A 21,205-nucleotide genomic window follows, 5' to 3' on the forward strand; every position below is an offset into this window, starting at 1 on the left:
TACCCATCCAAGTCTTCCCAGGGTGAGGATCCTCATTCCTTGGGTAACATCTCTCAGCTTAGCCCCACTCTCCTGGATACCCCTCTGTAATTCCTCTTCTTCTCCCCCTTCCTCTGACCTCATTTTGCCTTAGAGATCATGTCCCACTTCCAAAGGCATCTGGATCTCAAGCTCACATTTCATCTAGTTCTTTCATACTCACTTGGATGGCCCATTAGACCTGAAACCTCCCTCAAAGCAAAATTCGTTTCCTTCTCCTCGAGAGTCTACAAGATGTACCATCCAAATTTTGCAGAGGGGTTGGGGCAGGAAAGATAGTGCTTTCCATTTTTCTGATGCAAAAACAACGGGGGAAAAAAAACACAACAAATGGGTCACCTTTCCATTTTCAGAGACAGGCAAGTAGGGTGGCTAAGACGGCTCACGTCAGGGCCAGATTGTCACAGATCAGCCAGCTCCGTGTCCTCACCGATAAGTGGGAATTGTCCACCCCAGGGGGCCGCAGGGAGGATTACACGAGTGAAAGAAGGAAACGTGCTTAGAACAAAGCACAATTAATTGTTTGCTGTGCTCACATCAACAGTTGTGCCCCATCACACACATCAAGCATTTTCCTCCAATTTCCCGGTGTGATGATTAGGTAACTCAAGGAGATAGAATTTCTAAGATATTCCTCTTAATCCTTTTTCTGGGAAAAGGAAACTCCATCAAGATGCAAAAACTGCTTAGATCCTTCTTCTAGAGAAGGAATATGAGTCAGTATCAGGCTGTCCCAAAAATGTCTAGGTATCAGGTTCCAGAGAAAACATATTTTGGGGTATTTTCAACAACAATAAATGTATATAGAGACATATACATATAAAACATAAATGATAGATTTTCAGACTTGCCCCAGAAACATGTGGAAGGCCTCATGCACCCAGGGTGCACCCACTTGGGGGTTCTCCCAGCCCCTCTTCCCAGCTACCTACCCAGTCATGGGCTTTGGGAGACCCCGGCTCTGAGTCACCACCAGCCACCATCCACGTGGCGGGGGTGGGAGGGCAGCTAAAGAAGGTGAAGGGAGAAACTAAGGTCCATAAGAGGGACCCCCGGGGAGAAGGTAAACTTGAATGAGGCTCCACCACCCAAACCACTTCCCTGCCTGGCCCCATTCTCCTCATCCACAGACTGAAGGTTAAGCTGTTAAGACACTGTTTTAACTTTCCCTTAAAATGCCACTCACTAGACAGACTTTTTTTTTTTTTTAAGTTTATTTATTTATTTTGAGAGAGACAGAGACAGTGCAAGTGAGGGCAGAGCAGAGAGAGAGGAAGAGAGAGAGAATCCCAAGCAGGCTCCGCACTGTCAGCACAGAGCCCCACGCGGTGCTCAAACTCACAAACCATGAGATCATGACGTGAGCCGAACCAAGAGTCAGACGCTTCACTGACTGAGCCCCTCAGGAGCCCCATAGACAGACTTTAAAAAATAATAACAACATAGCCAGAGGCACCCGAATGGCTCAGTCAGTGAAGCGTCTGACTCTTGGGTTTCGGAGCAGGTCATGATCTCATGGTTTGTGAGTTTGAGCACCGCGTGGGGCTCTGTGCTGACAGTGTGGAGCCTGCTTGGGATTCTCTCTCTCCCTCTCTCTGCCCCTCCCCCAGTTACAGTCTCGGTCTCTGTCTCTCTCTCTTTCATTCTCTCGCTCTCTCTCAAAAACAAATAAATAAACTTAAAAGAAAAAACATACTCAGATGAGTCCTTTCATCTTTTTCTTGCCTCCATGGTTTCAGGGCAACCATGTTCTCTAACGGGTCTGGCCTCACCATGGGACACGTGTCAAGTAGACAAATCTACAAGCAGTGGACCAGGGGCCCATCGGAGGCCACTTCATAGACATCCTTAGTTGCTGCCTATGCTTTCCAATCCTATTTTGTGCTTGTGGCTTCCATTTCCTTTGGAACTTACTGATGGATGTGGGTTCTCTAGCTGTGATCCTCTGTCTCCTGTGACTGAACCTTCCCCTGACCGACTGGGATCTGTCCCCCACCAGCTTCCTAGGCCCCCACTGGCTTGTAACCCCTCTCTGGCCACTCTGGCCCTTCATGAGGTAAAATCAAACTAGGATAAACAACAGGTCACTTTCTGGGCTCCAGCCAGCCAGATGGCCATGCAGTTGACAAAAGTTCCAACACTCTTTCTTATTCTGAGCTGAAGTGAAGCCCTTGAGAAGATCCAAGAAGGCTTCCGCACAAGCAACTGATTCCTGAAACAGCATCTTCCATGGCGGATGTCATTTCTACAGTACCTCAAAGTTAAAATTACATTTAATTATGTGAAGCGACTAACTTCTGTTTTATAAATGAATCACAAACATTGGTTTTATTTCTGAGTAGTAGCTAATGAGTTTCATAGCAATCTTTTCACAGAACCAAGAAGAAGCGATGACTCACAAGGATAATAAAACAGGGTTCTTTCACTCGCCTTGGCAAAGCAGATAGTCTCCATAAGTCAATCTTTCTGAATTACCATGTGTTTTGCTTTGTTTAGCCAAGAAAATAATCTGAAAGTGAACACAGCTACGGGCCATGAGCTTCTCTAAGGCCCACAAGCAAATCTCTCAGTCTCCATATTGCATTTTTTCTCAGAAGAGATCTCTAAGAGACTTTTTCCCTCTCTCTGGGGTTATAAATGACTCATTTACTTTTTTCATCCTTGATATTTTTTGTGTGTTGAATATAGTTTGCCCAAAGTCATTTTAAGTCAGGGAAAACTGGCTTAGTTGTTTTTGTTTTTGTTTTTTTCCTTAGCTTTTTGGATTTATCTGGAGACCTCTTTTATCAACAGGCAAAGTGGGGTTCACATATCATCAAAGCCAAGATAATACAGTAAAGCTAGGGTATTTGAAACAGCTGCGAAAGTGGCAATAAAAAAGGGGAGGAGAAACTTTTGAAGACAATCCAGGAAGATAGGGCATGTTCAGAGATGTTAATAAAAATACGGAGAAAATGAAACCAGTAACAAAGTTCAATTTTGTACAACGCGGCATGTTTCTCACAGATACTATTTCTGATGTCCAGATTCACTTCGTCAGGCTGAAACCGACATCATTATCTTGAGGGCTTTTGACAGAATTCCCCATGTGAAGGCATATTTAAAAGAAGTTCATTTTCATTTCTTTTCTTGTGTCTGTGCTGTAGTCATGCAACTCTTCAGAGGACTAACTTTGACTTTTCTCTCTGGGTCTCAAGTGAAAACACTTCTAATTCTGATCACTGGAACAACTGCCTGGCTATTTTATATCGCGATCTCACCTTGACAGGATCTTCCTGCTTTGTTCGCTCCTCATTCATCCAGCTAAGGCTAGAGGACTCTGCTATCGACAGGCAGCACATCAAGTCTGTGACTGAGTCTGTGGCTTCTAGAGCCAGACTGCCTGTTTCTCACCATCTCTGTGACCTTAGGCGGTTCACTTGCCTCTCTGTGGCTCTGTTTCCCAGCTACAAAATAAGGATGATGATGTTCCCAACGTTGGCTATTCCCAACACTACAGGATCAGGATGAGGTTAAATGAGTCAGTACTTACGACAGACTTTGTACTTTGCAAGCCCTCAATGAACATGAACTATTGCTGTCTGCAACTAACTTTCAGGTGGTTCTGGATAATGCTGAAGGGAGTGCAGAGAGAAGAAAAACAATGTTCTTTACCTTCCCTGGGGAGATGTGTCACCACCTACATTCAACAAGTTAGTGCTTTAAATCAGTGCAGCTAAATGTTTATATTGCCTTTTTGAATGTAATTTTATCTATTATAAAATTATAGTGCATTTAGAAATCTGGAAACCCTGTGCATAAGTAATTTTATCTTTATACCTTATGTTGATGTTGGAGCCTGAACACAAGCTCCAGGGCTCATCTCTATCTTTATTAAGGAAATGGCTCCCCTTAGTGGAATTACTGAGTAATTACACATACTCCCCCTCAAGTTTAAGAGCAGAAGTCCTGCTTGGCGCTGGCCATGAACATCAATAGCTACAGCCATTTAATAGCATTAAGTAAATTGTGTTTAAATTTATTTTCCCAAAGATTCATTTCACCCCCTCAAACCCATTACAATCTCATCCCATTGCGATGTTCTATCAGAAAAGAGAATCAGTGTTTAGCTGTACCAACAAAAGGCAAAGATGGGTTTTCACTTAATTAAAATGACATCTATTCGCCTAAAGGTGTTTGGAAGGCATCAAAGTGGCTTACACATTTAATTCTAAGTATGTTTTACTGTCAATCTGGGCCCTTCAAGAAGCATCTGAGCTCTGGTCGAATGGGTCTACTGACTGCTAGAAAATCAGGGGCAGCAATGAAAGAATCAGCTATTATACTTTTCCAGATGCCGAAACAGATGCGGAGATTATTGTGACTTTCCGTATTTGAATTGGCATTTCATAAAGTATTTGCAGGGTCTTCCCGTTGTTGGCTATGTGAGCTAGGAAATCAAGACATGCCCTCCAGATTTTCTCGTCTTCTTTTGTGGTATTTGGAGATGGGGCGAGATCCCTTTACACTTCTGGAAGGAACTAGAAATGGGTGAATTTTCTACAGGTGTATTAGTTGATGTATACTTTCATGGAACTCAGTCATGGCACAGATGATGGTGGTGATGATGGTAGCTAACACTTAACACAGTACTTACTATGTGTCAATCATTGTGCTACGTACATCACATGGACCATATCATATTACCCTCACCATAACTCCTTACAGTAAGTGCTCTTATATTCTTACTTTACAGATAAGAAACAGTCACAGAGTTTCTTGACAATTTGCCAGAGGGCACAGGGTTAGTAAGCCACTGAGCTGCGGCTGGAACCCTGTTCCTGTCCCTAACTACCACACTACTCTGCATCCTCTCTAACAATTAGAAACAAAAATTTTGAATTGTCTGTGAACATCCATTTGTAGAGTTGAAATTAATGACATTTATTAAGCATATAGTGGGACACTGAGGTGGTTCAGTCGGTCCGACTTCAACTCAGGTCATGATCTCACGGTTCCTGGGTTTCAGCCCCGCATGGGGCTCTGTGCTGACAGCTCAGAGCCTGGAGCCTGCTTCAGATTCTGTGTCTCTCTCTGTCTCTCTGCCCCTCCCCCACTAGTGCTTGCTCTTGCTCTTTCTCTCTCTCTCTCAAAAGTAAATAAACATTAAAAAAAAAGCATATGGGTAATGAAAATGAAATCTTATTTGTAAGAAAACATTCCAAAAAAAAGAGAGATAACAAGTAAGCCCGTTAAACCATGTTCAACATCATTAATCATGAGGGAAATGCATGGTAAAATCACAATGAAATACCACTATTTATCTATTAGACTAGCTAAAACTTTTCTTTAAATTTGACTGTAACATGTGCGGCAAAAGAGTAGAGCAGCTGGTAAAATCACACATTGCTGGGGAAAATGCAAACTAGCACAGCCGTGGGGTTCCTCGCTCGCTGGCTCAGTCGATGAGGCATGAGACACTTCACCTCGGGGTTGTGAGTTCGAGCCCCACGTTGGGTATGGAAATTACTTAGAAAAATAAATAAAATCTTAAAAAAAAAAACTAACACAACCTTTTTGAAAAAGCAGTTTGACTCTTTCTTACAAAGTTAAATTTTCACCTATCATAAGACCCAGCAATCCCACCCCTGGGCATTTTACCTAAGAAAATGAAAATAAATGTCCATACAAATACCGGGAGGCAAAGACTTATAGCAGTTTTTTTTCATAGTCATCAAAAAATTGTAAATATTACAAATATCCATCAACTGGCAAATGGATAGACAAACTGATACATATTCACACAATGGACTACTCCTCAGTCATAAACAGAAACAAGCCACCAGTACATGTAACAACCTGGGGAAATGTCACGTGAATCATTATGCTCAGTGAACGAAGACTGCTCAAAAGGCTACATACTCTTTGACTTCATTCATATGACATCCTCCACAAAGTAAAACCACAGGGAGGGAGAACAGATTGGTGGTCACCAGACGTTGGGGGTGGAAAAGACACAGTGAACTTCTTAGGGTGATGAAAATGTCTTTACCTTGATTATGGTATCATTAATCACATGTTAATTACAATGTAACATAATATATTACAACCATATGTTAATTATACCTCAACAAATCTGACATGAAAAGAAAAAGGAAGGAAGGAAGGGAGGGAAGAAGGAAGAAGCAGTAACAAGAGAATCAATGTGTGGGGCACCTGGATGGCTCAGTCAGTTGAGCATCTGACTCTTGATTTCAGCTCAGGTCATGATCCCAGGGTCATGGGATCAAGCCCTGCAACAACGTGGAGCCTGCTTAAGATTCCCTCTCTATTTGCAAATAACATATCAGATAAAGGGTTAGTATCCAAAAGCATGAAGAACTTATCAAACTCAACCCCCAAAAAACAAATAACCCAGTGAAGAAATGGGCAAAAGACATGAATAGACACTTCTCCAAAGAAGACATCCAGATGGCAAACCGACACATGAAAAAATGCTCCACATCACTCATCATCAGGGAAATACAAATCAAAACCTCGATGAGATACCACTTCACACCTGTCAGAATGGCTAACATTAACAACTCAGGCAAAACAGATGTTGGCGAGGATGCAGAGAGAGAGGATCTCTTTTGCACTGCTGGTGGGAATGCAAGCTGGTGCAGCCACTCTGGAAAACAGCATGGAGGTTCTTCAAAAATTAAAAATAGAACTACCCTACGACCCAGCAATTGCACTACTAGGTATTTATTCAAGGGATACAGGTATGCTTTTTCAAAGGGGCACTTGCACCCCAATGTTTATAGCCATGCTATCAACAATAGCCAAAGAATGAAAAGAGCCCAAAGTCCATCGACAGATGAATGGGTAAAGAAGCTGCAGCATGTATATATGTGCAACGGAATATTACTCAGCAATCAAAAGGAATGAAATCTTGCCATTTGCAACATTGTAGATGCAACTAGAGGGTGTTATGCTAAGTGAAATTAGCCTGTCAGAGAAAGAAAAATATCATATGACTTCACTCATATGCAGAATTTAAGATACAAAACAGATGAACATACGGTATGGGAAGGCAAAAATAATATAAAAACGAGGAGGGGGACAAAATATAAGAGACTCCTAAGTATAGAGAACAAAGAGGTTACTGGAGAGGTTTTGGGTAGGGGGATGGGTTAAATGGGAAAGAGGCATTAAGGAAGACACTTGTTGGAATGAGCACTGGGTGTCATACATAGGGGATGAATCACTGGATTCTACTCCTGAATCATTATTGCACTATATGCCAACTACCTTGGATGTAAATTAAAGAAGGAAGGAAGGAAGGAAGGAAGGAAGGAAGGAAGGAAGGAAGGAAGGAAGGAAGGAAAGCATTTATTACTGCTTTGAACAAATTAAGATTCTCTCTCTCTCTCTCTCTCTCTCTCTCTCTCTCTCTCTCCCTCCTTCTCCCCACTCCCCCTGCCCTGCTCATGCAGGTGTGCTCTCTCTTGTTCTCTTTCAAAAAAGAGAGAGAAAGAGAGAATCAGAAAAGCAGTTAAAAGCATGGGCCCAAGTGTAGACTTCCTGGGTCCAAATAGGGCTCAACCTCTGTGGGACTTGAGCTACATTCCTGAACCTCTCTGTGTCTCAATTTCCTCATCTGTAAAATAGGTTAATAATGCATCTTACTTCACAGTGTTCTTATGAGGATTAATTTAGTTGATATTTTTAAAGCACTTAGAGGAGTACCAGGTATTCAGTAGGTTCTCAATAAATAGGTACCATGAATCATCGAATCATAGACTATAATACAACCCACTCACTGGGCCAGTTACTCCAACTGTCAAGTAGGCAGACTCAGGGCTTGTTAAGCCATCTGCCCTGACCCTGTCCACTAACCTAAGCTGGTAATGGCCATCCAAGTCACATCATTCTCAGTCTCTTGAATCTACAGCTAAAATTCTAGCTGATTATCACTGTAACAAACCAATCCCTAAACCAGGATCTCTGTGAGCACCAACTTTGTCTGCTGGAACCCCAGAGCTAAAGCCCAGGAAAGTAAATCTCTATGCTCCAATGTGCGGCATTTACAGAGTGTCACTTAAGCCCCCAGACCTCAATTGATTGTGAGTAGTCTCTCCACAAGCCGTCCACACTCCTCCCACCGTCTTATAAGAATACTTCAAAGCAGCCTCATGAGGCAGATAGAGAGATCAGCCCATGCAAATGCTGCTTCATACACACATCTCTGCCCCCAGTGCCTCCCCCCACCTCCCATCTCCCCAGCACCCCCCACCCAACCCCACCCCTACCAAGGACAAGCAGTCTCTTCAAAGTGATCAAAGTGAGGCAGGGAAGAAGGGCACCAGCAGGGGTTGCTACTGGCTGCTGGGTCTAATGAGATCACCCTTCTAGAGGCCAAACTGCAGGGCAGTTAGTCCTGAGAGAGAAAGGAGAAGGTTCTTCCACTGGCCCCTGTTCTCTATCACCAAAGGCTTGTCCTGTGGGCATCGACACATGTACATTGAGCAAGGGTCTGTTATGCCCACTTCCCAGTCCTGGGCTGCAGGCCAGAGGCAGGGAGCAGAGACAGGAGGGAAGCCTGTGCAAAGTCACCGGAGCTCTCGCAGAGCTGGTCACCATGGCAATCACCAGAAAAAACAGGTCAGGCCAACAGGCTCTAAACTGTGCATACATAAAAAGTATCTGAGTTTCCCCAACCCAGTACTTCTGCTCCCTGGTATATCTTGATACAGAGAAATCACACAGGGACACATAGGCTAAAATATTATTGTTGCATTATTATGCAACACAAAGAAAAAGTTGAAGGAGAAACAGGAGGAGGTAGAGAAGACTATCCGAACTGCTTACCATCCACCAATATGAGAATGGCTTATCAGTGTGCGGTATAACCAGAAAATGAAACACACAAGAGTGAAAGTGAATGAATTAGTGCCTCAGGGACCAACATGTACAATCTTACAAGAATTAGAATCACTGAAGGATCACCAAGGTGACTGGATATAAGAACAAAATGTAAAAATGAATTGCATTTCTCTATAGCAGCACCAAATGATTAACAATGCAATTTTCCCAGGAGCCTGGGTGGCTCAGACAGTTGAGCGTCTGACTTCAGTTCAGGTCATGATCTCACAGTTTGTGGGTTCAAGCCCCACATTGGGCTCACTGCTGTCAGTGCAAAGCCTGCTTTGGATCCTCTGTCCTTCTGTCTCTCTGTCCCTTCCCCCACGCTCTCTCTCTTTCTCTATCTCAAAAATAATAAAACATTTTTTTAATGCAATTTTCCCAGAAGATGCACTTATAATGGTAACAAAATTATAAAACAGAAATAATTCCCATATTTGCTCACCTTCTTTAATTCTGACTGTCAAAGGATACTGTCTAAAGATGACCAATCCAGAAATAAACACGTATATTTTTATTCCACATGAAGATAAACACTAGAATTAAAATATATATAATTAAGGAAAATAGTAGACACTGAGAGAGGAAAAGAGGATGTAGTGTATGTCAATAACAAAGAATGTCGGGGCGCCTGGGTGGCTCTGTCGGTTAGGCGACCGACTTCGGCTCAGGTCATGATCTCGCAGTCCGTGAGTTCGAGCCCCGCGTCGGGCTCTGTGCTGACAGCTCAGAGCCTGGAGCCTGTTTCAGATTCTGTCTCCCTCTCTCTCTGCCCCTCCCCCGTTCATGCTCTGTCTCTCTCTGTCTCAAAAATAAATAAACGTTAAAAAAAAATTTAAAAAAAAATAACAAAGAATGTCATTTGGGAACAACTGCTTGCTAATGAGGACATAATAAATACTGCTTAAATATACCAATCAAGAAAGAGGTATAAATATATTCAATTTATTTCTGCTGGCAACCACCAGCAGATCTGACACCAGAAACTGTTGATTGTCTATGGAGAGTGGTGTTGGGTTTTTGAAGGAGGCAGGGCTTAAGCAGAGAGATTTTTATTTTATTATATTTTATTTTATTTTATGTCATTCTGGACTGTTTTAATTTCTTTTAATTTTTTTAATGTTTATTTATTTTTGAGAGAAAGAAACAGAGCTCAAGTGGGGGAGGGACAGCCAAAGGGGGAGACACAGAACCCGAAGCAGGCTCCAGGCTCCGAGGTGTCAGCACAGAGCCCAACGCAGGGCTTGATCCCACTAACCGTGAGATCATGACCTGAGCCAAAGTCCAACGCTTAACCCACTGAACCACCCAGGTGACCCTGAACTGTTGAATTCTCACAGCATGTTAATCTTTAAAAACGAAGAAGAAGAGGAAGAAGACACACACTGAAATGAAATGAGTGTGGTTTAGGGACCACTGTACTCACAGACATTCCACTATCCCGGTCACGATCAGCCAGAGAATATGCAACAATTTACAAGAAGGATATTTATAAGGAAAGAACGCCATGGTGACTCTTTATATTGCACACCAGTGCTAAATTTGACTTAGGTTCATGTTTTAAGCCCTATTTGTCCAACTTTTTTCCAAGAATTACTGCCCAACAGAAGGAAGCATCCCATTTTTTTCACATTGCATTCTCAGTAGATAGTAAAACATCTATTGCTTGAATGGGAAGTATTAATATGCCTTCGGTGTGCAGGATGAATCAGAAGAAAAGACAATGGGGAGGCTGTAGATATGTGACATTTATCTCCTCCACAATAGAAAATCAGCGCCCAATTCAATGTGATTCCTTGTTGCAAGAGATGATCATTACTCCCCAGCCCAGCTTGTTTCCAAAGGAGACCTGCACCCCCTCCAGTCTCCCCTGCCAGTGTGTACAGCCTCTTCTCCACTGACAGGCAGGCTTTATTCCCCCCCCCCTCACCCTTTTAATCTGGGCTGGCCCCTTGCTCTGATGGCTCAAATACACCAGAAGAGAATTTGGAACCCAGACCTTCAGCTAGCCATGCGTACCTCCTTCCTCATCAAACATTCCTTCTTGAAACTCAGGCACCGAGTTTTGAGGACGTCTGTGCAGCTACATGTGAGGCCCATATGGGAGAGAACTGAGGTCCTTGGTCAACAGGCCTAACCGAGCTCCCAGCCAGCAGCCAGCACCAACAGCCAGACATGTGAGTGAGCCACCTCGAAGGTTCCATTCATGCACAGCCTTCAGAGGACCACAGTCCCAGCTACCATCTCTCTTTGCAGTCTCAGCTACCATGCTGAGTCCAGTCAACTTACACAACTCTGAGAGATAGTTACCTGGATGGTGTTTTAAGACACTGAGTTTTAAGGCTTATTTTGTTTAGTGCTTATTCTGCAGCAATAAAAAACTAAAACAAAGCCTGAGGTATCGTAACAGAAACCAAAAATATGCAGCTTTGGCTTTGGGATTCAGTGGCAGGTAAGGGCCAGACGGGCCTCCAAGAAACCACAGATGGAGCCTGAAAGGAGCGAGTGAGGAAGTTACCACTGGAGGCTGAAGAAAAGACAATCCATGCCAAGGTTTAACAACTCTCGAAAATGTGGGCTACCTTGTCCACAGCAATGGATAAAACAGGACTAACAAACAGCACCTGGCTGTAGAGATTTCCAGGCAGAACACTCAAAGGGACAGCTAGTTTCTTCCAGTGGCCTCTGAAGAAAGGCAGAAATGAGCCCCCAAGAAAAGACAGTTCTGTTTGGGAACAGAATTTAGAAAACACAAGACCCTAGACCCAAGAAAAAGTGGTCAAAGGAAGATTAGCCGTAAGGCAAAGATTAAGCCCAAATTTCTGCAAGTAAAGTGTGGTCTCAGAGTAAAGTCAAGCCAAGAATGCAGCTGTAAGACCCTTCTAAGACCACGGAAAGATCTAAGACACTGTCTGAAGACCTTCTCAGCCAGGCAATAGGACTTGAGAATCAAGAGGGAGTTTTTCCACAGCGTCCTGACTCACATTCCAAGGTTTAGAGGTGCCTGTCTCCAAGTGCCAATGGGCTAGGGAGTTTGTCTCATGGACCTAATGGAGTGAATTTTATAATTTGATACACAGGAAATCTATAAGGTTTTTAGAGGAACTATACTAATTTGTACCAAAAGGAATAGAAATGCTCAAAATGAGAAGAGATTTCTGGACCTCTAACCTCTTAGGGTGAGGAATAAGGCTGAGAAAGCTATTCAAATGCAAGCACAGGTCATTTCCAACGGAAAAGAAAGGACAATTCAGCAGGTTGAGTGGAGTCATAGAGAACAACTCCCTAGGAGGAGAACATCTTTTTTTCTAAAGACTTTTTTTTCAATTTTTTAAAAGTTTATCTATTTATTTTGAGAGAGAGAGAGAGCACTTGAGTGAGCAGAGAAAGGCAGAGAGAGAAGGAGAGAGAAAGAGAGAAACCCAAGCAGGCTCCATGCTGTCAGCACAGAGCCCGACTCAGGGTTTGACCTCAGGAACTGCAAGATCACGCCTCAGCCAAAACCAAGAGTCAGACACTTAATTGACTGAGCCGCCCAGGCACCCCGTTTTCTAATTTTTAATGTTTATTTATTTTTGAGAGAGAGACAAAGTGAGAACAGGGGAGGGGCAGAGAGAGGGGGAGACACAGAATCCGAAGCAGGCTCCAGGCTCCGAGCTGTCAGCACAGAGCCCAATGCGGGGCTCAAACCCATGAACCATGAGATCATGACCTGAGACAAAGTCGGACACCCAACCAACTAAACCCCCCAGGCACCCCATCTTTTTCTAATTTTTGAAGAATAAAAAAACCTGTCTACAAATGCATGGTGGGATTTCAGAATCTACGGACGAGTGAAAGTTACTCTTCATGTTGTACTTCCTGCAGTTATACTATCCCTTTCTCACACTGTAAGGTGGGTATGTGTAGGCCAGATAATGTCTTTTTGATTTACAAGACTCTACACCCACGAAACCATGGCAGAGATGCTGTACCCAAGGACCCCCATCCACACGTACACCTGATTTTGTTAATGTGATCCTGGACTTGGAGTTAATTCCATAATGCTGGGGGGTGGGGGGGTGGGATTGGAAAGGAGGAGGTGAGTATAGTTTGCACATGGGAGGGATGATGTAAATTATGGTGGTCAGAGGGCAAACCTTGGAGATAGTGTCCAAAGATGGAGAATTCTTACACATGCGTGCCATTCTCACATAAACAATAGAGTTCATGTCCCCTCCTCTTAAATCTGGGATGGCCCCCTGAGTACTTTGACAAACAGAATGTGGTAAAAGTGAATCCAGCCCTAATAGGACTGGCAACTTCTGTTTCCATCCTCTTGAACACTTCACCTGGAGACTGAGTGGCCATGCTATGAGGAAGTCCAAACTGTGTTTAATAAGAGTCCAAGCCTCTTCTTAAACAAGAACTAAAGCCTCCCAGTCAACAGCAGCACCAATGGCCAGATCTATGAATGAGCCATTTTAGACATTTCAATACAACGAAGCACACAAATGATTGCAGCCCCGGCCAAATCATGTGGACTAGAAGCTTCTTTAAGTGAGCTCAGTCAACTTGTAGAATTGGGAAAGACAACAAAATTTATTTTTCTATCTATCTATCTATCTATCTACCTATCATCTATCTATCTACCTTACAATTCAGGTAATTCTTTGTTTTCCTTTTCAGAATTGAAGTATAGGGGCACCTGGGTGGCTCAGTTGGTTGAGTGTCCAGCTTCAGTTCATGTCATGATCTCACAGTTCGTGAGTTCAATCTCTGCATCAGGCTCTGTGCTGACAGCTCACAGCTGGATCCTGCTTCAGATTCTGTGTCTCCCTCTCTCCTGCCCCTCCCCTGCCTGCACTCTGTCTCTCTCTCTCTCTCTCTCTCTCTCTCTCTCTCTCTCTCTCAAAAGTAAATAAATAAACATAAAAAATAAATAAACATTAAATTAAATTAAATTAAGGTATATTAACATACAATGTTGTATTAGCTTCAGGTGTACAGCATATTGATTCAACAATTCTATACATTACTCAGTTTCCATGGTAAGTGAAAGTGACTTGTTTATTTTATATCTGGAAGTTTATGTTTCTTAATCTCCTTTACCTATTTGACCCCCCACCTACCTCTCCTCTGGCAACATTAGTTTGTTCTCTGTATTTAAGAGTTTCTTCCTTCCTCCCTTCCTCCCCTCCTTCTTTCCTTCCTTCCTTCCTCCTTTTCTTTATTTCTTTCTTTCTCCCTTTCTTATTTGTCTTGTTTTTTTTTTTTTTTTAGATTCCACACATAAGTGAAATTCATCTGGTATTTGTCTTTCTCTGCCTGACCTATTTCGTTTAGCATTATACCTTCTAGATCTATCCAGGCTGCTGTGAATGTAAGGTCCCATTTTTTTATGGCTGAATAATATTCCACTGACTATATATACCACATCATCTTTCTCCATCCATCCATCAGTGGACACTTGGGCTGCTTCCACATCTTGGCTATTGTAAACAATGCTGCAATATACATAGGGGTGCATACATTTTTTTGAAATCATTATTGTTTTAAGCCACTAAGTTTTAGGGTGGCTTGTTACTCAGCACAAGATAACTGAAACAAACTTTGGGCAGGTCTCCAATCATTGAGCAGTTGTGTGCCTTTGATCCCAAAGAGCATAATTTTAAGCTCATTTGTATCCTGTAATTGTTTAATTCCTCCTCAGATATAATTACAAATTATGTAAATCATGCTTGCAGGAGAATCAGGAAGAAAAAAAATCTTAATTTCATCAACCACCAATTTATTCACATCGATCTGATTCACATGCCAGTCTTTCCTTTAATGTTTCTTCAGATAGGAGATGAAAAACAAAGCTCAAAGTCAAAACAGTCAGGTAGGAACCAGTAAGTATTTGCTGAATTCCAACTTCCTACAATGATAGACACTTTGCTTGGTGCTGAATACAGAATCCTTGTCCTCAGAGTTCTTACAATAGAGACAGTAGGCTGGGTTTCAGGGTCAGGGGGCACAGTCAAGCCATCACATTCACTCACTCTCATACACTGAACTTTCACTCGGACTGCTCACCGGCTATTGAGCTGTGACTGCTTACTATTTCCGGGAACATTTCCTGGAGGTTGCAGTGTTGAAGGCATAGGGCACCTGAGAGCCCAGGGCCCCTTCTAGGGTATCTTTTCTGCTAGGATTCTGAGCAGGTGGGTTCAGAGGTGCAGCTTTACAGACAGCTCTATACTTCCTCTGCTCCAGAGTCCTCCCTGCTCACCAGCCTGTTGCCTGATACCTGCTGTCACATTCCTGGTCTTGGATGTTGGCCCACAGTGCTTGTAATCACCTCCAGACCCCCAACCTTCATGCTCTGTGGCCCTGTGTCCATACCCCTGCCTATATTCCCCAGGGAACCGGTCTCTGTCAACCTTCAGTCCAGCTTTTAGAGAAAGGCTTCGTAGCCCCATTATTTAGTGGCTAGTAACACTGTCTTTTCCTTCATGGCCTGTCCTCCGTTAGAGTCCCAGCAATCTAGGGGTGAGTCTGTAGGCTTGGAGGGGATAATGCAAGGGGCTACCTTGACCTTCATAATGAGACCCACCCTTCCCTCCTTCACCCGGGGCTTCTTCCTCTGGTACATCTGCCATTCTTCAGAGCCCGCATCATGACCTGAAATTGTCTTGTGTGCTTAGTTGCACCTTTATTGACAGTTCCCTCTCATGAACACTGGTCCCTCCCTCCACTGAAATGAGGGAGACAGTGGGGCTGTTTGTTATCATGACCTCCAATGCACTGACACATAATAGGTGTTGAACAAATAAGTGTTTAATGAATCAGTACTTCTTCCTCCCTGGTGATTTTTCTTTCAGGAATTTGGTTGTTTTATCCTACAGACCACCAGAGGGCTCACTATGTCTGAAATTGACCAGTATGTAAAAAAGTCTCTTGCTCTTGTCCACATTGCAAATCAAGGAAAAGTATCCAGGAATTTTAGTGTCCTGCAACATCCTGGCATTCCTAGAGCATTCCATGAACAGGTAGAAGGCTGCTGTGTCCAGGACATGCAGAGGACTCTGGGGACAGTATGCACCATCAGCTCTGATATACTCTGAGCCTGATCTGGCAGACCCAGCCCAGACACTTCATTACACACAAAGAGATAACTGACGGGCAAGCCATGGCTGCTAAAGGCTAAACAGAATGCAGCAGAAGAGACCTTAAACTTCAGCCCAGATTCTTAACCAGGAGTGGTCTCAGAACCACAAAACCCCAATCCCAGAACAAGTGAATTCAATTCTCTGAATCGGAGGCTAGAACATGCATGTAAAATGCTTGCCAGGCAATTCTGATGCTCACTGCAGGTGAAGATCCACTGGCCTCAAGAAATGCAAAGGAGGGAGAGGCTGATTTGCTAAGGCAAGTTTCACAGAGGAGAAGAGACTTGAAATGGTCCTGGAAGGGCAAATTAAATCTCATTAGCAGAGAAAAGAAACAAATAGATGTTCAGAGTAGGGTAGCAGGAAGGGACAAAGCATGCCAGCCTGGCACAGAAAACAGTTCGTCAGCCTACAAGCAACCTACCAGAGGGTAGTGGGCGCTGCATCGGAGGGGAAGAGTGGGACCTTGAAAGTTTCCGGTTCAATTTTTATCCCCTGGGGAATCTTGAAGGTTTTTGAAAGGAGAACATAATAAAGATGTTTTTGTTTAGAAGGAGTTAATACTCCTTCCCTGTTTGGACTGGATTGTCAAGAAAACTGGTTTTGCAGATTCCCTTCTTGGCCATAGGAACTTGGGTCCCCATTAAAATGCACCGGCTTCTCCAACTCTCCTTGCATTTCAGCTTCCTAAGGAGACTCTCCATGCAAAATCAAATATCAACTGATCTGAGTTTGGTCAAGTCAGGGGAGAAGCATTAAGAGGAAGTAATACTGGGAGCACCTAGGCGACTCAGTGGGTTAAGCATCCGACTCTTGGTTTCTGCTCAGGTCATGATCTCACGGTTCGTGGGTTTGAGCCCCATGCCTGGCTCTGCACTGACAGTGCCCAAGCGGAGCCTGCTTGGGATTCTCTCTCTCTGTTCTCTCTCTCTCTCTGCCTCTCCCCCACTTCCCCACTTGTGCTGTCTCTGTCTCTCTCAAAATAAATAAACTTCAAAAAAAAAAAAAAGGAAGTAATACTGATGCCCCATACTTTGCTTTCCAAGTTACTATCTAAACTGAGAAGTTTGCATTTGTAGAATGAATAATAACATCAATGGCATGAAGACGTTTTATTGAAAGACATCGTTGTGCTTTTCGATTTGCATTTCCCAGTATATGCTGTCTCCCAATTCTGCCAGAAGCATCCATTTGCCTCTGAGAAGAATCAGAGTAATTACATCAAAAATGCACAAAAATAAAGAGTCAAATTTCTGGCTTTGACTACAAAAATTGTATTTTTGAGTCCCTAGAAATCTGATAGTTTTGACAATTCTGTGAGTGTCTAAGCCAGGCTTGGCAAAATTGGTTCTACAGGTTTGCCACAGGTCATAGGATAGAGAATACAGGCCATAAGGTGACAGATGCGATGGAGGGGCACCTGGGTGGCTCAGTCAGTTAAGCATCTGACTCTTGACTCTTGGTTTCACTCAGGTCATGATCTCACTGCCCATGAGTTTGAGTCCCGCACTGGGCTCTGTGCTAACAGTGCGTACAGAGCCTGCTTGGGATTCTTTCTCTCTCCCTCTCTCTCTGCCCCTTTCCCACTCACACTCTCTCCCTCTCAAAAATAAATAAATAAACTTAAAAAAAAGAAAAAAAGATGTGATGGAAAGGAAAGCCCTAATACGCAGGAGAAGAACGTTCTTCCCTTGAAGGAGCCTGGATAGAGAGAGATTAGAAACAGAATGAAGGGGTTGATTGCCAGCGTTCTCAGTGTCTCTTCTCCACTCCCATGTCTGGGTCCATAAAGGTGGGGAACCTGACAATCCCGAGCACGTCCCGTGCATTAGGTGTGGCACCACCCCTAATGCAGTAGGATTAGCAATAGCAGTGGTGGATATGATGTCTACATAGATAGCCTGAGAGCATGTTAATGGTGTCCTGGCTCCCATACATGATCTGTACAAGGCTGAGAAGATTCCTTAGTAGAGAGATCCAGAAGTTATAAGAGAACCTCTGCCGGCCAAAAGTCACTGTGAAGGAGCCATGGGGGTCCATTCCCAACATGATACCCAGAAAGCCAGAGAGGTCATTTGCCTCCAGCAGACTCCATGCAGGTGCCCAGAGAATGGTCCAATGCATCTACAACAAGAAGAGATTGGGCCAGTGCCCAGGGGCTCAAATTCTCCTTCCTTACCTCCCCAAGGTCACATCAGTCTCTCATATAGGCAGATGTCATCGAGGTGGCAGCAGAGAGAAGAAATCTGAGCTCGTAAACAGGGGCTCCCTTGTCTTTCCCACCACCCCTCACCCCCACCTGACCCCCCCACCCCCGCCTCCAACACATGGGGACTGGTAAAGAGACGCAGATGCTTTATATGAACTACAAAATCTAGATTTTCTTTATATATTCGTGGTGCATAAATTTACATACTCATCACAATTCATTTTGCCTACTGTAGGGTATTTTATGGACCGTTTTCCTAATGGAAACTGAGTAGGGTCATCACACTTGTATATTATAACCAGGAAGCCCATTGACATATTGACACGTTAACCAAATGGGTACCGCATTTTCCAAACGAATCCATCCTTGACCTCCAAATTATAAATACAGTTGTCAGCCGCAAGGTGGCCCTAGAAGCAACAAAATGCAGCCTCCAGACAGGCCCTGCCACTAAAAGGAGTGGATCTGAGTTGTTTTTGTTTTCCCATTTATGAGCAATTAATTGAAGAGGGGAAAAAAAAGGATTAAGCATTGTGCCAACAAAGGGACCCCTGTCTTCGGTGTTCTTTTCCATCAAATACAGCAGAAATTGCAAATCACTGGGTGGAGACACAGCACACCTTGGCTGTGTCAGACCCCAAGGCACCTTGCGCGACTTCGAAGGCTTTTTGCCAAGATTTTAAACATGAAAAACAGTAGGGACAGTAAAGGAAAAGGCCCCAGAAGACTAGCAATTGTGCAAATAGGGTTAAAAAAAAAAAAAAAAAAAAAAAGAACAAACAAAAAAACCCAGGCTTCAGCCAACCCCAAATTCCAGATTGCCAGATTTCTTGATTGTGGCTTTTAATCAAAACACAGCCAGCTGCCTGTATTTAACGTTAATTGTTAAGTTGCAAATCTCAGCCAATCATCCTACTTCTGTGCTGGCAGTGTAGCAAGGACGATAAAAATATGAAACTCTCTCCTGACCCAGTTTCGTGAGGGGGGGAGGGGTGAAGAGGAAGAAGAATCAATTCTAGGATTAGGTCAGCTCTCCTATGAAGACCATGCCTCTGGCTTTTTAAAAACAAAACGACATCTGCGCCTGGAAACTGGGCCGGCACCTTCCAGAGGAGCAGATAGTGTGTTTATTACCCTGGAACGCCCCTCCCTTGCCTCTTCCTCCCCAACTAAAAGCAGTGTTAGTGCTTCAAAGAGATGAGTATTTTGTTTGTGGTCAGCCAGAGGGATGCCCCCCCCCCCCCGCAAGGAACCTTCTGGGTTTGTACTCTGGTCCCCTGTTTGCTGAGAACTCACTCTGTGCGGGTGGTTTCTCTCTCCTCGTCCCTTTGTGCGATTTGGACAGAGTTTCTTTCTCCTCCTAGATTGCTAACAGCTCCAAACAGCCTTTTTTCCCCTCAGGGAATGGATACCTTAGCTGCTTTCCCCATTTGGAATGCAAAGAATGTGGCTTTATTTGAGTGAATGGAGAATTCTTGGTAAAAAGAAACAACCCCCCCCCCTCCGCCCCCTTCTCTCTCCTTCCATCTTTTCTCTCAGAAACCATAAATAACAGGCAAGATGGAGGTCTTCCTGACAATATCTACAAACACAGCTGGTCTTTAATCACCCAAGCACAGACTTGGTAGCTGGAGTGTCTCCCTCCAGAGAGCACAAACTCCCACAACCACTTCGATTTTGAGCCTGACCTTGAGATCTGGCACGAGGTTAGCCGGCAAGAATGGCAACGGGAATTGGTCACCGCGCCTAGCAACAAGTTTCCCTCTCTCCGGTCATTTACATATAGACGACAGCTAATATTCAAATCAGTGCAAGCAAGCCCGCAGTTGATTAAATTAAATCTCTTCTCTAGCTTGATTTGCATAACTTGCAATAATCAGAATGGGAAGCGAGAACCTAATTGAAAGGAGAAAATATATACTGCAGCTATTTGGAATTTGGCAGAGTTGAACTAAGCTGGGTAAGTTCTGATATTCTTGAAGGCAGAACTGGCCTAGGCTAACTTTAATGTTAAAATATCGAGGTCAGTGGGGAAGCACCTTTAATTAACAACAAGAAAAATGTATTTTTATTTTTTATTTAAATCCAAGTTAGTTAACATGTAGTGCAATAATGATTTCAGGAACAGAATTTAGTGATTCATCACTTACACATAACACCCAGTGTTCATCCCAACAAGTGCCGTCCTTAATGCCCATCACCCATTTAAACCATCCCCCACCCACCTCCCCTCCGGCAACCCTCAGTTAACAACAAAAAAAGTTTAATTTTTTTTTAAATGTTTATTTATTTTTGAGAGAGACAGAGACAGAATGTGAGTGGGTTAGGGGCAGAGAGAAGGAGACACAAAAACAAACAGTCTCCAGGCTCCAAGTGGTCAGCACAGAACCTGACGCGGGGCTCGAACTCGCGAGCCAGATTATGACCCGAGCCGAAGTCAGGCGCTCAACCGACTGAGCCACCCATGTGCCCCCAACAAAAAAAATTTTTAAAGACACAGTATGGAGCTGGTGGTTCAAAAGTTCTGTGCATGTTTTATGGGCCTGTGAGGAATGATCTCTGCATACCTTTGTTCTGTCCTAGCCCTTGGAAGGAAAGTAATTCAGCCAGTATTTTCTTTACTTTATGGCAAAGATTTACTCCAAGATCCTGCCAGTGGCTCTACCAGAACTCCAGTTTTCTTCTCTTAGGGCTTATGTATGACACCCCCACACCCCGCCCCCTGCCCACATTACCTTTATATAAGAACAAAACCTGAAAGGAAAAGCCCGCCCTGCCCTGCAAGGATGGACACCCCACTGGCAAGCAATGCATTTGACAGATCCGGCCTACTCCCTCCTCAATTTGCCTAATTCCACCCTGCCTTGCTGTTCCCGTCACCTAGGGTCTGAGAGAAGAAAGGAAAAAAGCAAAGGGGCACAGCAACAATGCCTGCAAC

General features: G+C 43.7%; 1 long non-coding RNA gene across 1 annotated transcript in view; it reads right to left on the reverse strand.

Annotated features, from left to right (window-relative positions):
- The window catches only part of LOC128778680 (uncharacterized), a 34,720-nt gene extending 15,056 nt beyond the window's left edge, over positions 1–19,664 (reverse strand). Inside the window, exon 1 of the long non-coding RNA XR_008424417.1 lies at positions 19,564–19,664. This is a non-coding gene — a long non-coding RNA (uncharacterized LOC128778680). The remainder of the gene's footprint in view (positions 1–19,563) is intronic.
- Between the last annotated feature and the right edge of the window lie 1,541 nt (positions 19,665–21,205).

This window comes from Panthera pardus, unplaced genomic scaffold (assembly GCF_024362965.1).
Source record: "Panthera pardus isolate Hobbes unplaced genomic scaffold, ASM2436296v1 HiC_scaffold_20, whole genome shotgun sequence".
In the NCBI taxonomy this organism is placed as follows: Eukaryota; Metazoa; Chordata; class Mammalia; order Carnivora; family Felidae; genus Panthera; species Panthera pardus.